Source organism: Ixodes scapularis, unplaced genomic scaffold (assembly GCF_016920785.2).
Source record: "Ixodes scapularis isolate PalLabHiFi unplaced genomic scaffold, ASM1692078v2 ptg001031l_1___fragment_1__unscaffolded, whole genome shotgun sequence".
In the NCBI taxonomy this organism is placed as follows: domain Eukaryota; kingdom Metazoa; phylum Arthropoda; class Arachnida; order Ixodida; family Ixodidae; genus Ixodes; species Ixodes scapularis.
This window is the reverse complement of record NW_024610086.1, coordinates 146,691-159,045: the sequence shown is the minus strand read 5'-3', so window position 1 is coordinate 159,045 and position 12,355 is coordinate 146,691. Positions and strand designations below refer to the sequence as shown.

At 48.1% G+C, this 12,355-nt stretch overlaps 1 pseudogene; it reads right to left on the bottom strand.

Moving 5' to 3' along the window:
• Positions 1-1,499: 1,499 nt before the first annotated feature.
• Positions 1,500-2,481, bottom strand: LOC120849342 (annotated as a pseudogene).
• Positions 2,482-12,355: the final 9,874 nt, after the last annotated feature.

Sequence of the window (12,355 nt, the reverse complement as noted above, 5' to 3'; positions counted from 1 at the left end):
TGATAAGGGAAGCCCCTCTTGCCTTTAGCCCGGGCATTCCCTGCCATTCTAGAGACAAAGATAGTGGGTGTACCGTTTTTTACGGGCATTAGCTTGCGCCATCTATCCCTTGCTACCTCAATTCCTTTTCTTCTAGAACCCTCAAACTATCAACGTGACTCCATAAAGTAATCAAAGACAGTACATCGTTTTCGAAAAAAGAACAAAATTACGATTTCAGAAGAAGCCGTTGGACTTCAGAGACTACTACAGCTTGAAGTCCGACCGCCGTGGCTTTGTTGCCAGTTCGTCTAGAATCTCATCCGCAGATACGGAAACTTCGCGGTGAACATTGAGCAATGCTAGTCCGTTTAATCTTAGCGTTCCAGTCGTATTGCGGAGGTAGGTTTTCAAGTGTCTCAGGGTTGAAAAAGACCTCTCACTTGTCAATGTCGTCACTAAAAGAGTAGCCATAATTTGAAGCAACTCTTGGATCACGGGAAACATGAGAGACGGGCATGTTTCAAGTGCCTCTAGTGGACCCGTGGGATATTTGACTAGCCTTTGGAGCCTCTTATACCAGAGGTGCAGCTCTCCGACAACCGAGAAGATTCCGTCCGCAACATCGGTATGGTAGCGCTCACATAAAAAGCGTACCGCGTCCTCGTCATTAGAATTCGGTAGTGGGCTTGACGACGAAGGAAGAAGCACTTGAAATTGAGCAAGAATGCTCTTGTGCTTCACAAATCGTTCGTCCATTTGCTCTGCGAAAGCTTCCAGGAAGGGAATAAATATGCAACGACGGAAGCACTCTTCTGGATTCGCAGACTCCAGATTCGAGTGCGTCGTTTGTCGCCCAACGACCCTCGGCACTTCTATGCTTAAGCCAAGATTTGCACAGAAATGTGATCAAAGAGCTTTTGAAATTCTTCGTGAGCTCTGGACCGTGTACTTCGCTCATTTCTCAAAACATCCTCAGCCAACTCAACAGCGGATGAAAGATCAAGGTTTACCGTTTGCAAGTACTTGCTCAGTGGTAGGCTGAAACTAAAAACTTTCTCTGCCACAAAAAGAGAGACCAAAATTCGCTCATCTGGAGTGCGCTCAGTAAGAGTTGAGAATTTGACGATGACTCCCTGTCGTTCCGGTTAGTGGCGATAGCCCGAAGAGTTACCAAAACAGGTTCTAGGATTTCTACAAAAACATTGAGAGCGTCTTGCCTCTGAGCCCATCGGGTTGGACAAAGCGACTTCAAGAGTGTTACGCGAGGCTTGAGCACCTCCAGCTTCTCATTCTGGTCGCCGAGAGCAACTTGGCGTGTCGGAGTGTGAAAGAACTCGCAGACCTTAGCTATTGTTCCCATGCAGTTTATAATCTGAGGTAAAGAGCATGCACTCGACAGGCTCAAGTTCAGGCTGTGTGATCCACAATAAACGTAAATAGCATTAGGAAACTGTTGTCGGATGAATGCCTGAACACCATTGTAAGCCCCACTCATTGAGGCCGCACCGTCGTACGCTTCAGCTCTCAAGTACTCCGTTGCAACACCAATGTCGTTCAAACTTTTCACTGTCGTACTGGCCAGACCTTTTCCTGTCATGTCAGTCACAGGAACAAACTGCGGGCACTCTTCTTTTATAACGATCCGCTCCTTGTCCACTAGCGCGCACACAGCGAGAGCCGTTCTCCACCCGCGATGTCCGTTGTCTCATCAGCCATGACTGCAAAGCACTCTGCAACATTCACCTTTGAGACCAGCTTTTGCAAAATAATGCTGTTGCATGCCGATATAATCTCATTTTGGGTCCTCCAGCTGGTGTAGGTCGCATTAGCACTGCATCCCTCTAAATTTTTTTTTTTTTTTTTTTTGAGGGGCTTATTGCCGTTAGACGCACGCAACCTTAGAAGCGCCTTGAAATTCCCTTCGTTTTCTCCCGGCTTATTGGATAGATCCATTTTTCCGGCGTCTCTATGGCCACGCAGAGCAACTCCTTGTCTTCCGCACCAGATACCGTTGTGATGACAGGAGTCAGGCATTTCCTGTTTTTAGCTATTTGATCGTTTAACCCGGAGTCAATGTCCTGGTCAATGGGACTCTTTCTCCCTTCTGATATCTCCAGAAACTGGCCGGCATCAAGGACGCTGTTCTTATGGAATGTTTTTGTTTCATGGTTCTTAAAATCCTCAACTGCATTTTTTCATTTGTCGAATTTCTACAGCACACGTCTGCCAGCGGGAAATCCTCTCTCGCCCACCCCAGATGAAGCAAGAAGGACGCAGTACTTACAAAAGGCGCCGTTCTTCGCGTTGGAGTAGACAAGCCAGTTCCATCGGTGCGCCACTTATACTGAAACCTGAGGTTCCTTTTTCCCTTTGGTTTCAAATGGAAGGGTGGACTCGGCGTCCAGCGACTTGTCAGCAGCCCTTTTTCTTGACGTCCGTAACCTGCACAAAATGGAAATGGCAGTTATAAGTATAGGGTTCAACCTTGTAACGAACCATCACCGTTGCAGGTAGAGGAAAACGGCTAGGTTTGCACGGGCTCATCCCACCAAGCGGACGAACAAGAATCACTGCTTGCGCACGTCTCAAGCGAGCGTCACCATGGAGGATGTCCCGTCTCTAAAACTTTGTTGTTGAACATTGCACCAGTGGAGCGAGGTTACCTGTCGTGCAAATAAGGCCCGACCTGTGTGCAAGCCGTCCGAACAACAGCGGCAACGCATAGAGACCAGTCACAGGACACCGGGAGGAAAAACCGTGGCCGAACCTGTGGCATGGAACCGAGCCTAAATCCATTATTACGCGCAAGTTACGAAAATTGCGAAAACAACATTTACGACTGCAACCAGTTCCACTTGAAATGCACTCATTAGATTATAGGAGATATTCACTAAGCGCCATATTTGAGGGAGATGTTGAGAGCGCATGACCAGAACGAGCTCACATTAAAGCGCCGGTGCAACGATATTCAACTGGAATGTTTTTCATTTTACACGAGCTTATTGGCACTAGTGGCACCAAAGGATACTCCCACGCAACGCCACTGACCAAGAAACTCCTTTGTTGTGCTGTAATTTCGGGGACAAAACCGAGTGTTTTCATTCAATCTCTCCTTCGCAAAACCTGATGACGTAGCTGGGCGGTAGCAGTACCGCCCAGTGACGATATTTGAATGCGGCTCTTAGATTGGACCCGAGGATGGCGTGGACACTCGATTTTGGCTCGTGATAATCGATAGCTCGAGAAGCATTCGGGTAGTGTCATGTGTCCTATCGCTGCAATGACGACAACAGCCGAACCATAACAATGTCTGGAACTCAGCGCGTGTCCCGTGCCTTGCCAACCCCAGCGGATGGCTATTTATTTATTTATTATTTATTCATCATTGTCCTGCAGCGCCATCAGGCATTATCGCAGGGGGCGAATAAACTCTGAAAAAACATTTCTGAATTCGCGGCACACACAATCGCACTGGGCAAGGCATTCCACTCCTTAATTGTTTTAACAAAAAAAGAATTTTTGCCCAATTCCGTCCTGGTGCGGTATTCTCTAATTTTATGAATGTGGTCTTTTCTTTTTGAGATATAATTTGGTGGTAATAAGTAAAATGAGCTATTAATGCCAGTTTTATTGTTATAAATGTTGTATAAAAACTTCAAGCGCAAATTTCTTCGTCTTAATGCCAATGTAGACCATCCCAGTTCTTTTATCATGTCGGTTACACTCTCAAAGCGGCCGTTCCGCACCAAAACGAAACGAGCGGCACAACTCTGAATTCTTTCTAAAGCAACAATGTGGTTTTGCTGAGAAGGATCCCAAACGGTGCAGGCGTACTCTAGCACTGGGCGCACATAAGATAGATAGGCGAGCTCTTTGATAGATTTAGTTGATTTTCTTAAATTTCGTTTTAAAAATCCAAGCGCTCTGCCAGCCCTCATAACAACGTCGTTAATGTGTGCGTTCCAGGTGCAGTCAGCTGACAGAGTGACGCCAAGATATTTAACTGTTTGCTGTTTTGTTACGGTTTCATTATTCAGTTGGTAACATGTTTCAACTTTTGTTTTGGTTTTTCGGGTAAAACTAACATGGGCACATTTTTTAACGTTTAACTCCATCTTCCACTTTTTACACCATTGCTCTATTCGATTCAGATCACACTGCAGCCGCGTGGAACTCCCCTCGTCTGTTATGCATGTATAAACGACACAAACATCGGCAAACAATCGTACCTGTGAATTAACACCGTCATTAATATCATTAACAAATATCAGAAACAACAATGGACCCAAAACGGACCCCTGCGGTACACCAGATGTTACCATAACAGTATTTGAAGTTTTACCATTTAAAACAACACGCTGAAGACGTGATGACAAATATGCTTTTATCCAATTTAGGATAGTCGTGACATTGGCGGCATATAATCGGCTCCAGATCACGTGGCCGCTTGTTCTGGCTGCGAGTTGAGGAGGTGAACTCTGCTCGTTTTTCTTTATTTTTTTCTGCGACTTCGATTGCGTGTGGTGAAAAACCAACGGGTATTTCACAGGTCATTAACGTCAGAGACCCGTTCAAAGCGGTATTTGCGCAAAATACAAAAATCGTTGCATCGCCCCTTTAATAGCCTGCTAAGATCGGCAACCTTGATATTGCTAAATGCACGCTCCAAAAGGACTGCGGAAGCTCGCCGTCAGCACGTGCTCAGCAGCCGCGCACACAGATATGGCCGCCAGTGAATACCCCCTATTAGGGGCGAAGCTCCTTAGGGGCTAGCCTATGGTGCCTCAATGTCCTTCTGTTTAGGGTGATGCCACCCTTTTTAGTACCACATGCCGACAGCACGCGCTCACGGGAAAAATACAAAGAAATCAACGAAAACAAAATGTCGCCATAGCACAGTCAGCGCCACAAGCGCGTGCAGGGACACGCTCTTTCACGCGCTTCTGAACAAAAAAGAAAAATAAACGTGTGTGACAAAATGGCGAGATGCCACCACCCTAAGCAGAGCGCACATGAAGGCACCCTAGGCTAGCTATGTCCGTATGTCCGTCCGCCGTCGGGTCACGAGCACTTGAGCACGTGCTCCCGTGATCGTGTAGCGGGAAAAAAACGTATCTCCACGTGGTGAATGATGTTGATTGGGGCGAAGCTCTGAGGGTCGCTAAACTCGTCAAGCACAACTTTGTGTCCGAAAGTTGCGGAACGCGCTAATTGGACTCTCGCGACGCTGACGTCGCTCCGAGCGAGGTGTCAATCATTCAAAGCAAAGTTCATCGAGGCGCGCGTGCGGCGCGTGAGGGGCGCGAGGAGCCCGCTGATTGAACGGCTTCGCCGATGACGTAGCGCCCATTTGTCCCGACATCCCTACGCCAAGCTAAAATTAATGCTTTGCAGATTGTCCCTAGGCGACCTGCTGACGCTCAAAATCCCTCCGAAGTTTGTGTAAAAAGAAACCTTGTTTGTCGAAGTTGTCGCTGACGTCAAAGTGACGTTTCCGAACTTTGCGAGAGCCGTGGTTTCAGCTCGAGATCTTCGCTTCGGATCGAGGCGAAGTTAAACTTTGTCAACATGGCGGTGCCGTACGCAGCGGCCGAGCTTATCTTCCGCCAACGTCGGCGTCGCTACTGAGACCACCGGGGACGCCTTTCAACTCCCCGACGACGACTTTCGGCGACAGTACCGGCTATCGAAAGCCGTTGTGCGTTGACTCTGCGACGAGCTTCGTTCGCCGCCTCGGACCGTGGAACAACAAGTTCTCTGCGCGCTCCGGTTCTTCGGAGCCGGTAGCTTTCAAGGCATGGTGGCGACTGACAAGCACCTGTCAGTCTCCCACATGACAGTGAACCGGGCTGTCAGAGCTTTTGCGGCTGCCATCGCTTTTTTTTTTTTTTCTGTAATATTCGAAGAGGTACTAATGAGCTGGTATACAATTCAGAATGTTGGAAAACAAACAAGAACCGGGGTAATTCTTGGGTAGGGTCGAGTCTCCCGGCAGCCGGCAGAATTATTTCCCCGAAATTCTACTGGCAGTCGTCACTCATTGGCGGTCAAATCAGTTCATCGAACGACGTGTCATCGACAGATCGTTTCATCGGCACGCGATGTAATCACATGAAAGAGATTGTCTTCCGTTAGAGGTATATACACATTAAGCATTTTCCCACCTTTAAACATGTAAGTGGGGTGTCCCATAACTAACATTTTAATAAGTGTAGCGATGGACCTTATAAAAGAAATGTAAACTTCACACCTTTAAAAATGTATGATTTTTTAAACACGTTTCTTAAAACGTATGATAATGCCTACACCTTTTTATAAAGATGTAAAACTACAATACCCCTTCTTGTCAGGCACGTAGCCAAGGGGAGGGGGGGGGGGGGCCATAAGGCCTGGCCTTCCCGCTCCCCCCCCCCCCCCCGAAATTTTCCATTTTGCTGGGGCCTCCTCTCCTCCCTCCCCCTCATAAAGCACTTTGTCATCGGCGCCCCCCCCCCCCCCCCCTTAAACAAAAATCTGGCTACGTGCCTGCTTCTCCTCAAGGTGTAATTACCACAGTACATTTCTTTTTTGGGGCGTACACAGTGGCACGGAACCCATTAATATGACTGAACAAATAAATTACACAAACGAGTCGCCGAAACAGCACGTTGCTTCTTGGCAAGTGTCGAGGCAATATCGTCCGAAAACCGGCTTCAATATTGGCCGGATGTACGGTTTTGCGCCTCGTCCCTACATCCGGCAGGTATGGGAGTACCGACGCAAATAAACGATTTATGTCTAATAGCACTGGCACCACTGATTTCTTAGGAGGCTAGAACGTGGATAGAGGCCTGTATTGCTGGGGTCGAGCGGCACCACCGGCAGTCATCGCTTGACACGATCTTATGCATGCTATAGGAGAAACGGGAAAACTCAATTTTATTACGTTAGTAGGTTGTTCTCTACCATGAAACTTCTATCATGTTTCCGCAAATAACAGTTAATATTGTGGGCAAGAATATTAAACGCGTTAGAATACCAATCTTGTTTAACTAAATGTTGTGTGGTTGAGGGTCCAGGGCTACTTTGTTGGGCGTTAACTGTTATGTGTTTAATGAGACAAGGGCTACCGAGAGTTATTGTGGAGTCATCCGTGATTTCGGAGTCATCAAAGCTCAGCAAACGATAAGTTAGAATGCCTTTACTGGGGATTTTCGCATCGTTTTGACCGCTTGTACATAGTACTTCATGGTGAAAGCTTTTTCTTTGAACTCCTGTGAGGGCTTCCGTGACAACTCGGAGCGTGCCGTTCAGTCGTTGAACGCGCCATTTATTTAGCAACCGAAGCAAGCCACGTCGGTAAAGTCAATCGTGCTCCGGCCAATTTTTTTTTAATCGATGTTCAAACGCTTGACGAATGTCTATTTGATCTCCAAGAACCCGACATAAACATCGCAGCATGTCATAAAATGCTCGCCCTCGAGCACCGCGTACAAGCTTCCAATTTTTGCATGTTTCTTCCTTAGACTTGCGTGTATTGCTTCATGGTGTAAAAGGCCAAAGCAGCAAGGACGAAAACGCAGGGAGAACTAGACAGGACGCGGCATATTGCCTGTCGTCAAGCGATGGACGCCGGTGAGGCCAGTGAAGGGCTCCCAATTCGCGATACAGACTTGCACTAGGAGAGTTCTAACGCATTACACCCGCCGAGTGCTGCACGGAGAACAGGCCCCGAACGAACTTGCCGAATGCACCCAGTGCAGACTGATGCTGTCGCCATAGATGTTGTAGAAAAGTACCGACCTCAAACCAAAACTAGCGTCTTTTTGTTCGACGTGATGGGTGGGAACGCGAGAGCGCAGTCGCTGCCATCGTTTAAACGTTGGTTGCTGCAACGTGGAACTTACATTTGCGATGACTTCCACTTAAGCAACTTGGCTGTCAGAGATATCTACAGACGGCGTAAGTTTCCGAAACCAGTTGACTACAAAACAGCATATGCTTGAGGAAATTGATGGCACTGTACGCGCAAAAGCTTGCTTCGTTTTAAGCATAATATTATGAGTGAACCACTGAAAGGATACGGTTTAAATCTAGTTCTTTGGAACATCTAGCAATACGTTTCAAGGCTTTTCATTTCCCTGGTGAGGGTGTAGGGACCCATTTGCACGGTGCGCATAGAAGACAAGAAGGACAAGCGCGTGCCACGGGACCAGAACGACTTTGCTTGAGTCTCGGGCAACCTCTCCATGTTTAGCCTTCCGGGACGCGGTGCGAAAACCGTTACAACCACCTTATGACGGCCCCTTCAAGGTACTCCGACGACATCCTAAGTACTTCACACTGCAAATTAACAATCGAGAAGAAAATGTCTCATTGGCTCGTCTCAAACCCGCCTATCTCGATACCAGCGCGGCCGATAAACAATGCGCACCACAACCAGTCATCACGTCAACGACCAGGCCAAAAACCGTCCGATTTTCAAACGCTCCCGCCGCCCAACCCGCACACCATCTCGAAGCTTGTCCGGACTACGCTTCTCTTCTAGGGGGGGGAGCAGGGGTATTCACACGAGGGAGAAATCCCGGGGATTTCTCCCCGGCACGCGCGCATCACGAGACAAAAACGCGAGGCTTTTGTACATCGCAAAGCCTGACGTTTTCGTCGCAGGATGCGCGTGTCGTGGAGAAATCCCCGGGATTTCTCCCTCGTGTGAATACCCCTAGTGCGCATAGAAGACAAGAAGGACAAGCGCGTGCCACGGGACCAGAACGAGCTCGAGAGACGGAACGACCGGCGTGACATTATAAGCTCTCTCTGATCGCAGCTACCGTTCATGGACTCCGCACATCTAATGTAAATATTGTAAAATATTGTAGATAGAGTATTAAAGAGTCAAGTACCCCGTACCTACAAGGGCATTCAGAACGAGAGCTTTCTCAAAACAAAATATGACGGGGCAAAATAGCTGCCGTTCAAATATGACTTTGCTTGAGTCTCGGGCAACGTCTCCATGTTTAGCCTTCCGGCACGCTGAGTGAATACGTCACAGGTTTCTGCTGTGGGAGCTTTTGTCGAAAAATGTTCTACTTGTCACCCATACACAAATGATGCTAGATTTCGCGGCCTCTGTGATTGTCCTGGGCCTTTCATTACACACTGGTAGGTTTCAGCGTCTGTACGGCTACAAAACGACTCAAATTTTGCAAATAAAAGACAGGCCGTCAAGTTCTCCCTTCGTGAAATATCAGACGCTTACAATTCAAGCTCGCGTTTGAGTTCGTGGCCCGCGGGACGCGATTTCGAGCAGAAAACCAACTTTTTCTTTCAGTTCCGCTGTGCGAATGCCTCATCGTAGCAGACGAACTCTCGTCGTCTGCTCTCGCTCCTCGCCTGGGCGAGGCATGACGGGATTGTCGGCGCTAGAGAGCCCGAAGACCACGTACAGCGAGCGGCGTGAACGCTCGCCTCCCCGCGCTGTCTCGTGCTCTCGTGCACCGCCTAGGGATCGCGGGGGATTTTTCGTCAAAAGTTGCGAAGTTGAGCGCGCGCAGGGAGGAGGAAACTTTGCGGCGTTCTTTTGGTCACTCCCCCGCTACGTCAAAAAGCGAAGAATGTTTGGCTCCACGAGTTTAGCTGCCCAGGTGGTGCTTGTCTGCGTAGACGGTGAGCCGCAGCATGCCGAGCCTTTCGTTCGTTTTCATCCATGTCAGAAAGAGAATGTGTGGTATGGAACGTGGTTATATACGCGTTGGAGTAGGGTGCCTCAATGTCCGCACCCTACGTTTGAGCATTTGACCGCAGCGTGACATGGATGAAAACAAACGAAAGGCTCGGCAAGCTGCGGCTCAGCGGACAAGCACCACCAGAGCTTCGCCCCAATCAACATCATTCACCACGTGGAAAGGCGTTTTTTTCTTCTTATTCCTTGACATGAAATAAAATTGAACTTCGATCTAAAAAAAAACATCAATTTTCATTTGCTCCTTGTGTAACGCGATTATTACGGCTGGTCGTTTTATTTATTGTGCCAATTTGAACAAACGTAATTGAGTGAATCTCAGCACTAGTCTGAGTAAATACACGTAGATCTAAAAAATAATAGCTTCCGGCGATCCAATTAAGCAAAATATGCAAATCATATTCGCTTAAATAGTCTCAAGGAAAAGTCATAAAACGATTACGGCTTTGGCCTTCTTGTTAGTCAACTCGCGAAGGAATAATTAAATTCCGGATGTCAAACAGAAGAAAAACAAGGATGCTCGTTGCGACTGAACACATTGCGACTTTTCTTTGACTCATCAATTCACAATGTTCGACCTTGCGTATGTGAAAAACAGAATGACAAAGATTCAAGAAAAAAAAAATCTACTCACACTTATACATGATGGGGAAGACAGCTCAGAAAACAGCTTTTTTCCGAGCTGTTTTCCCCATTATGTATAACGTCAACCAGCTGGCCCAGTTCTCCACCTAGTCACACTTATTGACTTACTAAGTCATTTGGGTGAGTCGCAGCAGAAACTTGAAGATGCTGGGCAGAGACGGATCGCACAGAGGAATCCGGTGAGGATGATGCCGTCTGTTGAATGGTCGACTTCTAGATGCTCGGAGTCATACATTCCGATGGTGATGCATCTGTTGGCTCCAAATCGCGATTTTTTTTTTAGGGAAGTAGCAGGTAAGCACGGAATTAGGCTGGCGCTTCAATGAGGTGGCCTTGGTGATATAGCTCATCGCGGACTCTTAAAATCGCGTACCGATCAGTCTTAGAAATTAGTTGTTAGACTTACACCGTGGCATGGGTGCGCAATGAGCAGTACTAGTAGAGTAGATGCTCAAAGATGAAAATCGGCAGTTTGTTTTGTAGCTCGAAGCCCGAATGTCGCTGCCGATGTAAGGGGGTTAGCGCACCGAATTGTATCGCTTTTGTGAAGTGCACGAAAAGACGGCCTGGCGGAAAGGAGGAAATAGATAGAAAGAAAAAGAACGAGATAAAAAAGAGAGAGAGGAGGAAAATGCACAACAAGGGAGAGAGAAAAAGAGAGAGAACACGGAAGGATAGCTTCACGCCTCCTCCCTCTCTGGGGGCGGCCAACCAACCATTTTAAAACACCCAACAGAGTCACAGCTTACGAAAGACCTCTGTCCATTCCAATGGTCGACTGGGGGTCGGTCTGCAAGCTTATTAGAACATATTAGAATTGCAAAGAAGAAGAAGGGCGTCCGCCCGAAACGTCGCCTGTCCACGTCTTTTTTCGAGTAGCACAACCATATATTTGCAATTAGTAACGAAGTGACAGTTAAACTTTTTTTTTTTTTTGACGGTTTGTGTTGAAGCGCAGCTGTATCGTCGGAAGGATCGGCCCAGGCGGGAAGTGTCAAGTAAAATGTCGCCCTCCGGGGCGCCTCGAGCCTAATTGGGGAACACGGGACGCACTCGTTCCCATGGGTGGCTGCCGGATGTGGTCTCGAGTCGTAAACCATGCACAACATATCGGCTCTGCGTTGCTTGTATGAGCGGGCGGGGTTCATAAGAGCGCCGTGCATCTTCACGGCGCTTTCTTGTGATGTCCCTCGAGGAGAGCGTGTGGTCTTTTGTGTTTTATTTCGGTTGTCCGTTTAAAGGGGCCCACCAACAATTTTTTGACCGGTTTGAAGTTCGCGCTGAAACGGAGCTCCATGAAAGCAGGAACACCGAGGAAAACAAATATTACACAAATTCGCAATATTTTGTGAGTTATTAGCAAATTTAATATTGCAGAAAGCAACTTTAAATAAGCAAAACATAGCGCTTCATGACGTAAAATGAAACAGTTTAGCGATTGGAGCAAAGCGGTTGGCCAATTGGACGCGAGTTTGGTTGATAGCCCGTCGGTCCGGTCGGCTCGTCGGCCATTAGGCCTAGCTGCAACCATCGTAGCTTTGGGATCGGGTTGCCATCATCGATGAATTTACCGGGCTTATCGGATTTTTAGTGCGTATTTGGGTGTCGCGCCGTACGAGGACACTCCACGCAAGCGCCGCGTCTCTGCCTCAGTCCGCTTCGACAGCCGCGGAACACTCGTCTCCCGCAACTCCGCCACCCGAGCCACCTCGGCGAATAGGAGGGAGAAACTGGTGAGCGGTCCCGTTGGGCACCGGTCCCGTCGCCGCACTTCACTCGAACAGTGAAAAGTCTGTCACAGCACTAAAAGAAAATAAGGGTTCCCCTGGCTCCTCTTATTGCTTTTAGTTGACCGGGACCGGGGGCGCACAAGTGAAATTACGATGCGCGTTGTGTGCACGGATCACTTGTCGTCTGCTCGCGATGGTAGGTCGCGGACGCCGCTGGGAGGCGCGCATGAGCGACAGGGCGTTGTTTTCGCCCTTTTTGAACTTTACTTTGCAACTT